Here is a 14,984-nt window from a genome sequence, read left to right on the forward strand (position 1 = left end):
TTATACTCAGTTTCACTATATATTGATTCTTCCAATCCATGAACATGGTATATTTCTCCATCAATTTGTGTCATCTTTGATTTCTTTCAGCAGTGTTTTATAGTTTTCTTTATATAGGTCTTTTCTTTCTTTAGGCAAATTTATTCCTAAGTATTTTATTCTTTTCATTGCAATGGTGAATGGGATTTTTTCCTTAATTTCTATTTTTGTTTTCTCATTGTCAGTGTATAGGAATGCAAGGGATATCTGTGTATTAATTTTATATCCTGCAACTTTACTATATTCATTGATTAACTCTAGTAATTTTCTGGTGCTGTCTTTAGGGTTTTCTATGTAGAGAATCATGTCATCTGCAAACTGAGAGTTTTACTTCTTTTCCAATCTGGATTCCTTTTATTTCATTTTCTTCTCCAATTGCTATGTCTAAAACTTCCAAAACTATGTTGAAAAGTAGTGGTGAGGGTGCGCACCATTGTTTTGTTCCTGAATTTAGAGGAAATGCTTTCAATTTTTGATCATTGAGAATAATATTTGCTGTGGGTTTATCATCAGTTCAGTTCAGTTCAGTTCAGTTGCTCAGTCATGTCCGACTCTTTGCAACCCCATGAATCACAGCACACCAGGCCTCCCTGTCCATCACCAACTCCCGGAATTCACTCAGACTCACGTCCATCAAGTCAGTGATGCCATCCAGCCATGTCATCCTCTGTCGTCCCCTTCTCCTCCTGCCCCCAGTCCCTCCCAGCATCAGAGTCTTTTCCAATAAGTCAACTCTTCACATGAGGTGGCCAAAGTACTGGAGTTTCAGCTTTAGCATTATTCCTTCCAAAGAAATCCCAGGGCTGATCTCCTTCAGAATGGACTGGTTGGATCTCCTTGCAGTCCAAGGGACCCTCAAGAGGCTTCTCCAATGCCACAGTTCAAAACCATCAATTCTTCGGCACTCAGCCTTCTTCACAGTCCAACTCTCACATCCATACATGACCACAGGAAAAACAATAGCCTTGACGGACCTTTGTTGGCAAAGTAATGCCTCTGCTTTTCAATATGTTATCTAGGTTGGACATAACTTTCCTTCCAAGGAATAAGCATCTTTTAATTTAATGGCTGCAGTCACCATCTGCAGTGATTGTGGAGCCCAAGAAAATAAAGTCTGACACTGTTTCCACTGTTTCTCCATCTATTTCCCATGAAGTGATGGGACCAGCGGCCATGATCTTCATTTTCTGAATGTTGAGCTTTAAGCCAACTTTTTCACTCTCCACTTTCACTTTCATCAAGAGGCTTTTTAGTTCCTCTTCACTTTCTGCCATAAGGGTGGTGTCATCTGCATATCTGAGGTTATTGATATTTCTCCCGGCAATCCTGATTCCAGTTTGTGTTTCTTCCAGTCCAGCATTTCTTGTGATGTACTCTGCATATAAGTTAAATAAGCAGGTTTATCATATATGGTTTTTATTATGTTGAGGTATATTCCTTCTATGCCTGCTTTCTGGAGAGTTTTGATCATAAATGGGTATTGAATTTTGTCAAAGGCTTTCTCTGCATCTATTGAAATAGTCATATGGTTTTTATCTTTCAATTAGTTAATGTGGTATATCACATTGATTGGTTTGCATATATTGAAAAATCCTTGCATCCTGGAATAAAGCCCACTTGATTACAATATATGATCTTTTTAATATGTTGTTGGATTCTGTTTGCTAGAATTTTGTTGAGGATTTTTGAGTCTGTGTTCATTGGTAATATTGGCCTATAGTTTTCTTTTTTAGTGGCATCTTTGTCTGGTTTTGGTATTAGGGTGATGGTGGCCTCATAGAATGAGTTTGGAAGTTTACCTTCCCCTGCAATTTTCTGGAAGAGTTTGAGTAGAATAAGTGTTAACTTTTCTCTAAATTTTTGGTAGAATTCACCTGTGAAGCCATCTAATTCACTTCTTATATACCACTTTGTCTCTCATAAAATTATTTCTGTGCTGAGACATAAAGTATTATGGTCCTAGAGCTCTTCAGAACCCCAAAGAATACTCAACATTTCAGTATCATTAACTTATTTTTTGCTCTTTATTTCATTAGGCTGTGGGATCATTTTAACCTTTATTTCATTGTTGCTTTAACTACAAAATTATTGGCATTTTAATTGAAACAGTTTGGTATTATAATCATGTTGACTTTATTTAAATCCCATGGTTTAGACATTTTATTTATATATGAAGTCCCACAGCCATATATATTTCTATAAAGATACGTTAGGCATCTTGAGTAAATTGAGAGCATTCCAAAGTCTTTGTTCTCATAATGTATTTCAGAGGATGCTCTTTGATGAAAATGTTCTTCTTTGGGGAAAGGAGTGTTCTAAAAAGTTACCTAAGAGCATAATGATTGAGGGGTTATGAAATGTGATAGAATTCCATACAACACTCTATTTGTAGCTTGAAATGATTTTTAAGTTTTCAGATTTGGAAGAATACTAACAGCTTGCAACATTCTTTAGCTATTCAAACCCACCTTATTCACATGTAGATGACTTGCCCTACTGTCAGAGCACCTGAATTGGATGCTTCCACATATTTCTAGCACTGACTTAAGCCAGAGTAAGACAATGAGTGGCTAGGAATCAAAATACAGTGTTGTAATGTAAACTGCTTAGAGGGGAAGTAAGTTTTCATCTGTGACCATCAGTCATCTGTACTTATCTTGGTATGTGCCTTAGGCAGACTGCAAGGAAGGGAGTGAGATATGAACTTGTAAAAAAACAACTTGTGATAAAATCTTCTTACCTGATTCTCCATCTTGGGCATTACAGTCTTTAGTGCAATAGGCAGAGTCCAACTAGTCCAAATAGCTATCTGTAACAAGGCCAAGAGTTTAAAGAAAAATTCAGAAATTCTCAGAGATGCTTAATTACTCACAGGTGATGTTGCTAGGCAACCACTTCACCTTCTGATTCTGCCTTCACCTAAGTGTGGTACTCAGTTTGCTCTATTGTTACAGAATGTTAAAAGAGATGGAGAAGTGAAGTATAAAGAATTTTAAACCAGGTGAAAATAGAGAGGGGAAAAAATCTTACAATGTAGCTCTGAATTAAAAGATATGCAAACACAGTTTAAATAAAAAATTCCCCACGGCTTGAGAAATCATTCTTAATGAATAGAAATATGAGACGGAATTTCAAAAAGAACAGAAAAATGTTATATTTGAAGTCATAAATTACTTTAAGCTAATGTGCTGGGGGACAGGATCAATGAGCTATGCCATTGGACAGACCCAGGAGTACGCACAGTTGTAGATCCCTGCTATATTTCAAGAGAATTTCCAAGGACAACAACGTTTAAAGATATTACTTCAAACTTTCTGAAACTAATTACTGTTCTCACCTTGCCGTTAGTTTGCAATTAACAGTTCTTTACCGTTGATACAGAACCTTGAAGTTTTCCTGATAAGAATTTGCTTTTTCTTGTTAAACTATGAATTTTACTCATGGCCATGGCTCTGATTTTGCTTTTATAGTCTATATAAAGTTTTAGTATCATTTCTCAGCTGTTTCAGCATGTTCTTTGGTTCTATGGCTCTTTGAAGTGAACTGGATGGAATGCGCTTCCTCTTTCTTATATTTGATACAAAGAGATAGCTCTACCCTAATGTGCCACTAGATGATAAATACACTTGAACCCACTCCTATATGCCTTCCAATAGGATAGTCAGATCAGTGATTATTAAGGTGAGCATGTGTGTGTATGCTCAGTCATTTCTGACTCTGCAATCCCCTGGACTGTAACCCACCAGGCTCCTCTGGCCTTGGGATTTCCCAGATAAGAATATTGGAATGGGTTGCCATTTCCTCCTCCAGATTAAGGTGAGCATTGCATATTATATTAACACATATGATTCATGTATCCTTTGTGTCAGTAAAATTTATAAATTATCAATATTAATTCAATCATTCACTTCTTCAGTGACTTAACAAACACTGTCTACCTAATGCCAAACATCATTATCACTCTGTTAAACAGTTTCTTAACAGATGAGTACTCAATTGCTTTATGCAGCATACCTTAGAAGGAAGCGTTTCTATCCACTTTTTGTTGATCTTCAGATTCCTTGTTACTTAACCAAGATGTAACATTATTTTTATCTACTGCACAAAGCAAAATGTAAACTAATGTTATAAAAGACTCTCTAAACTTGTAATGAATGGATTTGCCAGATTATTCAATGTTCTTCTTTTTTTTTTTTAATTGTAAATGGTCTCTGCTATACCCATTTTACACTAAAGATGACTAGCTAGTCTATTGAACTATGAACATCTAGTTTACTAGATGTACACCTACACACCTATACACCTACTGCTCAGATGTATGTTTGCCAAAAATTACAACCTATTTCATTAACAACCTGCTTATTTCTACTGCATTTATGCTTAAAATCATGTAATAGATGAAATATACTTAAAATAAGAATATAAAGCAAATAACTGGTTATCTTTTACTATGGAAAAATTTTATGATTTAACAAAAGTCCAAGAAAGAATTGTTTAACATTCATGAAGACAAGCAAACAATAACCATCTAAAAATACCCTTGACTAAAGATTGTTTCTCAAGTATCTTTGAGTCCAAAATCTACATTAAGAAAATAGGAACTGCTAGCTAAGGCAATAAACTCTGTGTGATTTACAGTTTTACTGAGAGTCTTATGTTAATGTACTGCATGGTGTACTATTTACTTGTAAATTCTTCTATTACAACTTGAAGTTTAATATCAACCAGAAAGTACTCATTTCTAAAAAGTTTTCAATTAAACTGAACTACAAAAATAGCCATCCTAAAAGAATGAAGTTGTTAAAGGGTAAAATTGGTAGAAAGTTATACTTACTGCTGCTGCTGCTAAGTCGCTTCAGTCGTGTCCGACTCTGTGCGACCCCATAGACGGCAGCCCACCAAGCTCCCCGTCCCTGGGATTCTCCAGGCAAGAGTACTGGAGTGGGTTGCCATTGCCTTCTCCAATGCATGAAAGTGAAAAGTGAAAAGTGAAAGTGAAGTCGCTCAGTCGTGTCCGACTCTTAGTGACCCCATGGACTGCAGCCTACCAGGCTCCTCCGCCCATGGGGTTTTCCAGGCAAGTCTGAGTTAAGACTAATTTTAAGTAGGCTGTTTAATTGGGTTTAAAAGAAAAAAAATACTGGTCAAATAAATTTGATAACCTTACATGGGGCATTCTCTCAGCTATGCACCATGCATGCTAATTGTTATGAATAATTCTAAAATAAAGGAATCTCTTTAATATGTTAATAATTCGGCATTCCCCATCACCTTTAACTGTTGTTTTTGGTTTTACATAGACATAAATAGGGCTTCCCTGATGGTTCATGTAAGGTATAGTTTCAGTGAGGCAGAAAAGAAGGAGAGATGACCTCAATGGAGGTAGGTTACCTTTTTCAGGCAAGGAGGGGCGACAGTCAACCTAACGACCAGGCTGAGAGAGCGAGAGGGATCAGGGGGGCTTCATATTTAAAGGGAGGTTTGTGGAAGTGCTAAGAGAAACGTTAGTCAGGTGGGACGTTTTGGGTATTCTTTAGTTGAGATGGCATTTGTAGTTGGGCACAGGGTGATAAGTCCCAGGTAGATGCAACTGGCCTGGAGCATCAGGGTGGGACCTAAAGTTCAGTTTTGTTTTTCCCGAAGTTAGATGATTCAGCAAGGGCCTTTGACACTGTTGTTTTCTTTTCTAGGCCCAAAGACTCCTTCAGGTTAGATGGTAAAGAATCTGCCTGCAATGCAGGAGACCAAGGTTCGATTCCTGGGTCAGGAAGATCCCCTGGAGAAGGAAATGGCAACCTACTTCAGTATTCTTGCCTGGACAATTCCATGGAGAGAGGAGCCTGACAGGCTACAGTTTATCCGGTCACAAAGAGTTGGACATGACTGAGTGACTAACACTTTAATTTTCAGACCACAATAACATTCCAAGTACTACTGACTGTGACACACAGTCTTGGAAATGTTGAGCTACAAAATGACTTTCCTATGCATCTCTGGGTTTCAGCAGTGTATGTGTAATTCATTCACATCACTGTAGATTACACACATTGCTGCTGCTGAGTTGCTTCAGTCGTGTCTGACTCTGTGCTACCCCATAGACGGCAGCCCACTGGGCTCCCCCGTCCTTGGGATTCTCCAGGCAAGAACACTGGAATGGGTTGCCATTTCCTTCTCCAGTGCATGAAAGTGAAAAGTGAAAGTGAAGTTGCTCAGTCATGTTTGACTCCTAGCGACCCCATGGACTGCAGCCCACCAGGCTCCCCCATCCATGGGATTTGCCAGGTAAGAGTACTGGAGTGGGTTGCCATAGATTACACATATTAGGTGTAAATAAAAACTTGTTACTGAAGTAATGTTTGAAAGTAGCCATATATTAAGAACATTCTTTACAAAATTAAAATCTCAGAACATTTAAGAGTTCTCTAACTTCTTACATTGTGCAGGTTCTTACATTGTGTAAGCAAGAACATATTTTCTCAAAGTCCGATTTTAAATATTTGGTCTTATTCTATTCCTCTGTTTTTGGGTTAAAGATTACAGCAAAAGTGGTGGTAAGAAAGGGACTTACCAGGTTGCAGTAGTGCAGGAGATGCAAGAGACGCAGGTTCCATGCCTGGGTTGGTTGGGAAGATTCCCTGGAGTAGGAAATGGCACCCTAATCCAGTATTCTTGCCTAGAAAATTACATGGGCAGAGGAGCCTGGCGGGAGTCCAGGAGCTACAGATATTCAGGCTCGACTGATCACACACACACACAGAGGTAAGAATAGAGAAAATATATACACTTTGTATTAGTATTATAATGTGTTAATCTGGGAAATTTTTATTGTAAGATGGTGTGAAAATGAGTCTTTTCCAATAATCCAAAATGCCTTAGATAGACTTTCGAATTTTAGAAGTAAACTTAGATAAGGCTTTACCATGTAAAGCAATAAGAAAAGTAAATAGACCAATGTGTTCAGATAGAGATCAACCATGTTCATCCATCTTTTCACTCTTCTCTGCATGCAAATGTAATTAATAAATGTAATGTGTGTCAGAATAAAGGCATGCCTTTCACACTATAAATATTACATTATCAGTATTCAAGAAAGAGAATATAAATATGCCTACTCTTATGTCAAGCAGATTCAGGTTGATGTAAAGTGCTTGCCAGAATATGCATCCACTTGAACATAACTACAGCTGCTGTCACATAATTCATATTCTAATGCAGGACTTGGCACAGGTGGATTTTGTGTTGAGGGAAGGGTATGTAGGGGGGTCATATCTTTCATTTTAGGCAAGAGCTTTTTGATGAACAGTAGAAAATGAACTACCTTTTGCATTATGCTGCATCACTTACTAAAGTCCAGGAACAGATAGGGAATATCATCTGCATATACCAGGATGTAGATTTAAAAAAAATTTTGGCAATAGCCCCAATAATAGAATAGTCAGAATAATACACATATTTCAGATTAAAGCTAATTTTATGTATACATGTACAAAATATATGTGTGTTTATGCATACATACATGCACACACATATATACTTATTCATGATTGACAACTTTTGCCTCACATTTAAGATTATAGTTTGGGTAGAAATGTTACACTATTCTAAGCAGTCTTACCATATGTTGTCAGAACGGCTAATATAATTAAATCTGACACAAGAAAATCTATACTGTAAAATCATCTATATATAAAAGGTCAAGAAAGGTCAAAAAACCTTAGAACTTAGGTAGAGAAGTAGTGACATGAGTGTAAGGCCTTTTACACGTTTCAGTAGAAAAAGTCTATGGCTTAAGCTTTCATTTTCCATCATTGATGTGAATGATTTACTCTATAGATATCTATTTCCTTTGACCTTCCTCACAGGTGATTTATTCTCTCTTCTTTTTCTTTTCATTCCTCATAGGTATTGATTATTTTACTCTTCAGTTCACTTCAGTTCAGTCGCTCAGTCGTGTCTGACTTTTTGGAACCCCATGAACCACAGCAAGCCAGGCCTCCCTGTCCATCACCAACTTCGGAGTCCACCCAAACCCATGTCCATTGAGTCGGTGATGCCATCCAACCATCTCTTCCTCTGTCATCCCATTCTCCTCCTGCCCTCGGTCTTTCCCAGATTCAGGGTCTTTTCAAATGAGTCAACTTTTTGCATCAGCTCTTCGCATCAAAGTATTGGAGTTTCAGCTTCAACATCAGTCCTTCCAATGAACACCCAGGACTGATCTCTTTTAGGATGGACTGGTTGGATCTCCTTGCAGTCCAAGGGACTCTCAAGAGTCATCTCCAACATTGCAGTTCAAAATCATCAATTCTTCGGTGCTCAGCTTTCTTTATAGTCCAACTCTCACATCCATACATGACCACTGGAAAAACCATAGCCTTGACTAGACAGACCTTTGTTGACAAAGGGATGTCTCTGCTTTTTAGTATGCTGTCTAGCTTGCTCATAACTTTCCTTCCAAGGAGTAAGTGTCTTTTAATTTCATGGCTGCAGTTACCATCTGCAGTGATTTTGGAGCCCAGAAAAATAAAGTCTGACACTGTTTCCACTGTTTCCCCATCTATTTGCCATGAAGTGATGGGACCAGATGGCATGATCTTTGTTTTCTGAATGTTGAGCTTTAAGCCAACTTTTTCACTCTCCTCTTTCACTTTCGTCAAGAGGCCCTTTAGTCCTTCTTCCCTTTCTTCCATAAAGGTGTGTCATCTGCATATCTGAGGTTATTGAGATTTCTCCCAGCAGTCTTGATTCCAGCTTGTGTCTCCTCCTTGTGCCTCCTCCAGCCCAGCGTTTCTCATGATGTATTCTGCATATAAGTTAAATAAGCAAAGTGACAACATACAGCCTTGATGTACTCCTTTTCCTATTTGGGACCAGTCTGAAGTTCCATGTCCAGTTCTACCTTAGTTTCTACTTTTTCATGTGTGTGTCGCTAAGTTACTTCAATAGTGTCTGACTCTTTGCCACCCTATGGACTGTAGGCTTCTCTGTCCATGGGATTCTCCTTGCAAGAATACTGGGGTGGGTTGCCATTTCCTCCTCCAGGGTATCTTCCCCACCCAGGGATTGAACCTTATGTCTCTTATGTCTCCTGCATTGGCAGGCAGGTTCTTTACCCCCAGCACCACCTGGTAAGCCCCTATTTTTTCATAACTTCAGATTAAAATCATCACACCAAGGTATGTCTAGCTCATGCATGTTTTCAGTTTCAACTCCTGCTAATGGCTGATTAACCTAGTATTTCTGAATTCATTTTCCTGAGAATGAGAACTGATATTCCAGCTACATTTTCACAGGGTGCATTCAGTGACCAAACACCCAAATGTAGCTTGGGTTACCTGCCTTCTAGATGTTCAGTCATCTTCAAAGGTGAGATGGGAATCCTGGGGCTTGTATAGATGCCTTCATATGAAGATTAGCAGATGGAGTGGGGCCACAGAGAGCTCTTCAGTGGGGTGTCAGAATCCATGATTAACATGTGAATGGAAGTATAATTATATTCTGCTATATTTTGAAGTTAGTGTTTCAGTTTGTCTATATTTACTAATAGAAATGTGATGAGTTGCTATGCAAATATGCATTAAATTCTCCTCCTGTGGAATATAGATGAACAGAAAAAGAATTAAAAGTCTGTAAATATTTTATTATGAGAAATTCTTTAGCTATAGGGTTCTACAACATTTAAAATTCTTTATATTAAATACTACTAGATGCAATAGAATGTTTATGTAATGTGTATGTGTAGATTACAATAGTTTAAAAAGTATCTGTATATCTTTGAATTTATTTTTTTAAAGTATCCCCTTCAAATCTGTCAGCTCTTGTGAGCCCTTTTTTGAACTCATTTCCCCTTCTTACCTAAGAGGTGAGCAATATCTTGAGTTCTCAATATTTAATGTTTTCTCTTATTTTGTCACAGTCCTATCATATACTTTATATATAGATATAATCTATTACATATTTTGGTTCACTGTAAAAAAATTTAGAACCATACTACATGTATATTTTTACAGTTTGCTCTTTGCACTTAACATTGTGTGTCTACAATGTATTTATATTATTCAAGTTGTAGTTTATAGATTTCCACTGCTGATATTTCTTGGGATGAATAAACTGAGAATTTGATTCATATATTCTGATATTGATGGGGTTTGAGTAGGTTTCAGTTTTTTCTGTCACAAAGAGTTCTGCTATAAATTGGTTTTATATCTTCTCCTGGATATGTGTAAGTTTTTCTCTCAAGTGCAAACCCAGCTGTGAATTGCTGAGTTTTAAGTATACACATTGTAAAATTTACTGTATAAAGTGAATTTCATTCTCAAAATGGTTTGTACTAATTTAGATTCATGCTAGCAGTGTGTAAGGCTAGTGTGTAACTTTTCTACACTATTGTCAATTTTTGAAGTTACCAATTAAAAAAAAAATTTGCTTATTTACTAACTTTGAATGGGTAAAAATGTATATACTTAGTTTATTTTGTTTATATAATTATTTTTGCATTTATCTGATTACCAGTGTGGCTGGTAAATTTTAGTTTTTATTTGTCATTAGGGTTTCCCCTTTTAAGTATTTTCTTAGGTCTTTAGCTTTTTTTCCTCTAAATAGGTCTTCGTTTAAAAAATTGGTCTTTGTTTAATATATACTTATGCTAATTAAGTACTTAATACTTAGTTAAGTACTTAAAACTTAATTAAGTGTATACTAAGTACTTAATACTTAAGTATGCTAATTATATATTTTGTACATATTGCCAATAAGTCCTTCCCATCTGTATTTTACACAAAACTCTAATGAACAGAACTTTTAAATTTTACTGGATTAAAATTTACACAATATTTTCAATATTTTACAATATTTTACACAAAACTCTAATGAACAGAACTTTTAAATTTTACTGGATTAAAATTTATTGATATTTTTCCTTGTGATATGTTCTCTCTATTTATTGTTTAATGTATGTCTTTTCTCTCTTTAGTTCATACAGATATTTTCATATATTATGTATTCAAACATTTTACTTTTGCTTGCCAATATTCAGTTTTTAATTCAAATGGAATTATTTTGTACATTTTTGTACAGAGGATTCTTGTTGCTTTTCTTTTACTTATTGATTATTAAGCATCTAAACCAACATGTTTAATTCAATTTTATGTCTTTTAGGACTTTTTATTTTATCAATTACTGTATGTTAAAATCCCTTTTAAGGTTTATGGATGTGTCTATTTTTCTTGGCATTTTTAAAAAGAAAACTAAAGAAATTATTGACTCAGTAACAGAAATCTATGAGTTGATCAAAGCTTTGTGCAGAGATGAATTCAAAGACTATAACAATAACATTATGTCTTGATTTTACATATCATTTTTATACATCTGTTAGTCTTACTTTGCTCCATTTCATCTTGTTTCTCAGGTAAGTCTACTTGGTGGCTTCCTGAGATAATTCCTCTTTATGAAAAATCCAATATGTATCTCGGGCTTACTCTCATTGGTCCAAAGAGAATCACCTGCCCTTTCTGATTAAAGGTAGGGGATAAGAACAACTGACTGGCTGAGAATGGGACACATTTCCATCTCTGGAACCGGGACTGAGTTGAACCTTATCCAAGGTAAAAGTAAAGAAGAAAATATGCCCTTTGCCAGTCGTTACAGACAAATTCACTTCTAACATTGTAAATCATATTTTTTATAAACTTCATATAAATTATATCATATGGAATGAATAGTTTGTGTCTGTTTGTGAACTGTATTAATAATGCTGTAAATAGTAGTAGTTCACTAATTGTCTCTGCTCTATAGTATTATATTGGATGAATATGTGATCAAATATCTATTCATTCTAAAGTTGAAAACTAGTTTTAAATTTGGGGCTATTCAAAATAATGTGTACATGAACATCCTTGCACGTGTAAATACATGTTTGTATGTATGTGAAAGTGTGCATTTTTTGTTGAGTATCTACTTAGGATTACTAATGCTGGGTCACAAGGTATGCATATTTTCAGCTTTATTCTGAAAGTGAAAGTTGCTCAGTCGTGTCTGACTCTTCGTGACCTCATGGACTATACAGTCCGTGTAATTCTCCAGGCCAGAATACTGGAGTAAGTAGCCTTTCTCTTCTCCCAGGGATCTTCCCAACCCAGGGATCAAACCTAGGTCTCCCACATTGCAGATGGATTCTTTACTAGTTGAGCCACAAGGGAAGCCCAAGAGTACTGGAGTGGGTAGTCTCTATCTTCTCCAGTGGACTTTCACGACCCAGGAATTAAACTGAGGTCTCCTGCATTGCAAGCAGATTCTTTACCAACTGAGGTTCAGCTTTATTCAGTTCAGTTCAGTTGCTCAGTCGTGTCCGACTCTGTGACCCTGTGAATCACAGCACACCAGGCCTCCCTGTCCATCACCAACTCCCGGATTTCACCCAGACTCACTTTCATCGAGTCAGTGATGCCATCCAGCCATGTCATCCTCTGTCGTCCCCTTCTCCTCCTGCCCCCAATCCCTCCCAGCATCAGAGTCTTTTCCAATGAGTCAACTCTTCGCATGAGGTGGCCAAAGTACTGGAGTTTCAGCTTCAGCATCAGTCCTTCCAATGAAATCCCAGGGCTGATCTCCTTCAGAATGGACTGGTTGGATCTCCTTGCAGTCCAAGGGACTCTCAAGAGTCTTCTCTAACACCACAGTTCAAAAACATCAATTCTTCGGCACTCAGCTTTCTTCACAGTCCAACTCTCACATCCATACATGACCACTGGAAAAACCATAGCCTTGACTAGACGGACTTTTGTTGGCAAAGTAATGTCTCTGCTTTATTAGCTATTCCTAAATAATTTGCCAAAATGATAGTATCAATTAACACTCCCACCAACAGGAGGAGTTGTTCAAATCTTCGTCATCAACCCTTTGTTTTGCATTGTGATTGTGATATGTATCGCCCTTATGTTTGATAAACATCATTCACATGCTTAATGACATTTGGATGACATTGGATGACAATGAATTTTTTTTTTCAACTCAAAGCTGCTAAAATCCTTTTGCATTTTTCTATTGGATTATCTTTTTCTTATTGACTTATAAAAGTTCTGTTTGAAAACACTCAGCTCACTAATGTTATGCTCATGTCTTCATTCTTTTTTTTTTTCATTTAAGTATACTTTTTTAAAAAATATAAATTTATTTATTTTAATTGAAGGCTAATTACTTTACAATATTGTATTGGTTCTTTATTCTATATATATATATATATGTTTAATATTAGATAGTACTTAAGGTACCTTTTCAAATTCACTAATATTTCTTTTGTAATAACAGATTTGCTTTAAGCCCACCCCATAAATTTTTCACTTCATATAGTGCAATCTTCATTTCTAGATATTTGATTTAAATATATTCTATATCATCCATGTCTTCACTTAATTTTTAAAAATATGGAGTAGAGTTATAATAACTTCTGACGTTTCTCTCTGTAAATTCTAACATCTGTGTCACTTTTCTGTTGGTTTAAGATTAACTGATATTTATACTCATTATGGGTCATATTTTCCTGCTTCTTCACTTGCCCAGTAATTATTATTATTATTATATACCAGAAATTATGAATTTTACTTTGTCTGGCTTCAGATATTTTTTATTCCTGTAAGTATTCTCGTCTCTGGTCTTGTCCACAATTAAGCTACTTGGAAATGTCACATAGTGCTTTTATTTTTAAGTGGAACCTAAGTGTGGTCAGTCTAAGGCTAAAGGCTAATATTTTACTACTACTCAGATAAGAGCCCTATCTCTATCTATACTCTACCCAATGCTCCAGGAGTTCTAAGTTCTCCATTCTTCTCTGTGGGGACAGAAACTCTCTCTGGCCCTTGGTGAGCACTGGGTACTATATATCAAGTTCTTTTATGTGGCTCTTTCCCAGCTTCTGGTAATTTCCTCTCATCCCCTTTCTTACAAATACCAGCTGAAAATTCAGTGTGTCTCCTCCAAATGACCAGTATTGCTCTGATGCTGGTCTCTCTACTCTGATCCTTTGTCTTATAAACTTGACCATCTTGGTGTATCTATTTTATCACCTCAGTCCAGGAGCTCGCTAGGTTCCATTTGAGTTACCCTCTCTTGTACTGCTCTAGAAACGGCCTTGGAGTTGTACGCTATAGCAGCTGTAGCACTCATGTGGCATTTGTTTCTTGTCTTTCAGAATTACTCTCCTTAGTTGTTTGTTATGGGGTGAATTGTCTCTTACAAAAAGATGTTTAAGTCCTAACCCCCAGAATCCGAGAATGTGACCTTATTTAGTAATAGGCAAGGGATCAAGGTAAGATGACATTATTGGGGTAAGCCCTAATTTAATATGAATAGTGTTCATGTAAAGAGGGGATTTGGGACACAGATATGTACAGAGGGAAGACATGATGACACCGAGAGATGACATCTAGTAGTCAAGGAACATTTAAGGCTATAAGAAGCTAGGAGACAAGCATGGAACAGGTCTTTCCCTCACAGTTCTCCAAAGGAAAATTATCCCTATGAAACCTTCATTTTGAATTTCTCATCTTCCAAACATGAGGCAATAAAATTCTCTTGTTTAAACCATCCAGTTTGATGGTTTGTTACAGAAGTCCTAGAAACCAAATACACTGCCATATACAGCTTTATGTCCAATGTCTTGAAAATCACCAGACACACACACTTTTTGCTTTTTCTCAAGCAGGATCATAAATCTAGTCCTTATTAAAACATCACTAACCAGAAGTGGAGTACTCTATCAACAAAATTTTAATTGCATTCTCCATCTCTTTAAAATTGCTTAAACATATTAATCATGACAAAATGTGGTACACTGGAAAAGGGAAGCAAACCACTTCAGTATTCTTGCCTTGAGAACTCCATGAAGAGTATGAAAATACAAAAAGATAGGACACTGAAAGATGAACTCCCCAGGGCAGTAGGTGCCTAAT

Source organism: Bos grunniens, chromosome 2 (assembly GCF_055505025.1).
Source record: "Bos grunniens cultivar Pamir isolate PY7600 chromosome 2, Bosgru_T2T1.0, whole genome shotgun sequence".
Lineage (NCBI taxonomy): Eukaryota > Metazoa > Chordata > Mammalia > Artiodactyla > Bovidae > Bos > Bos grunniens.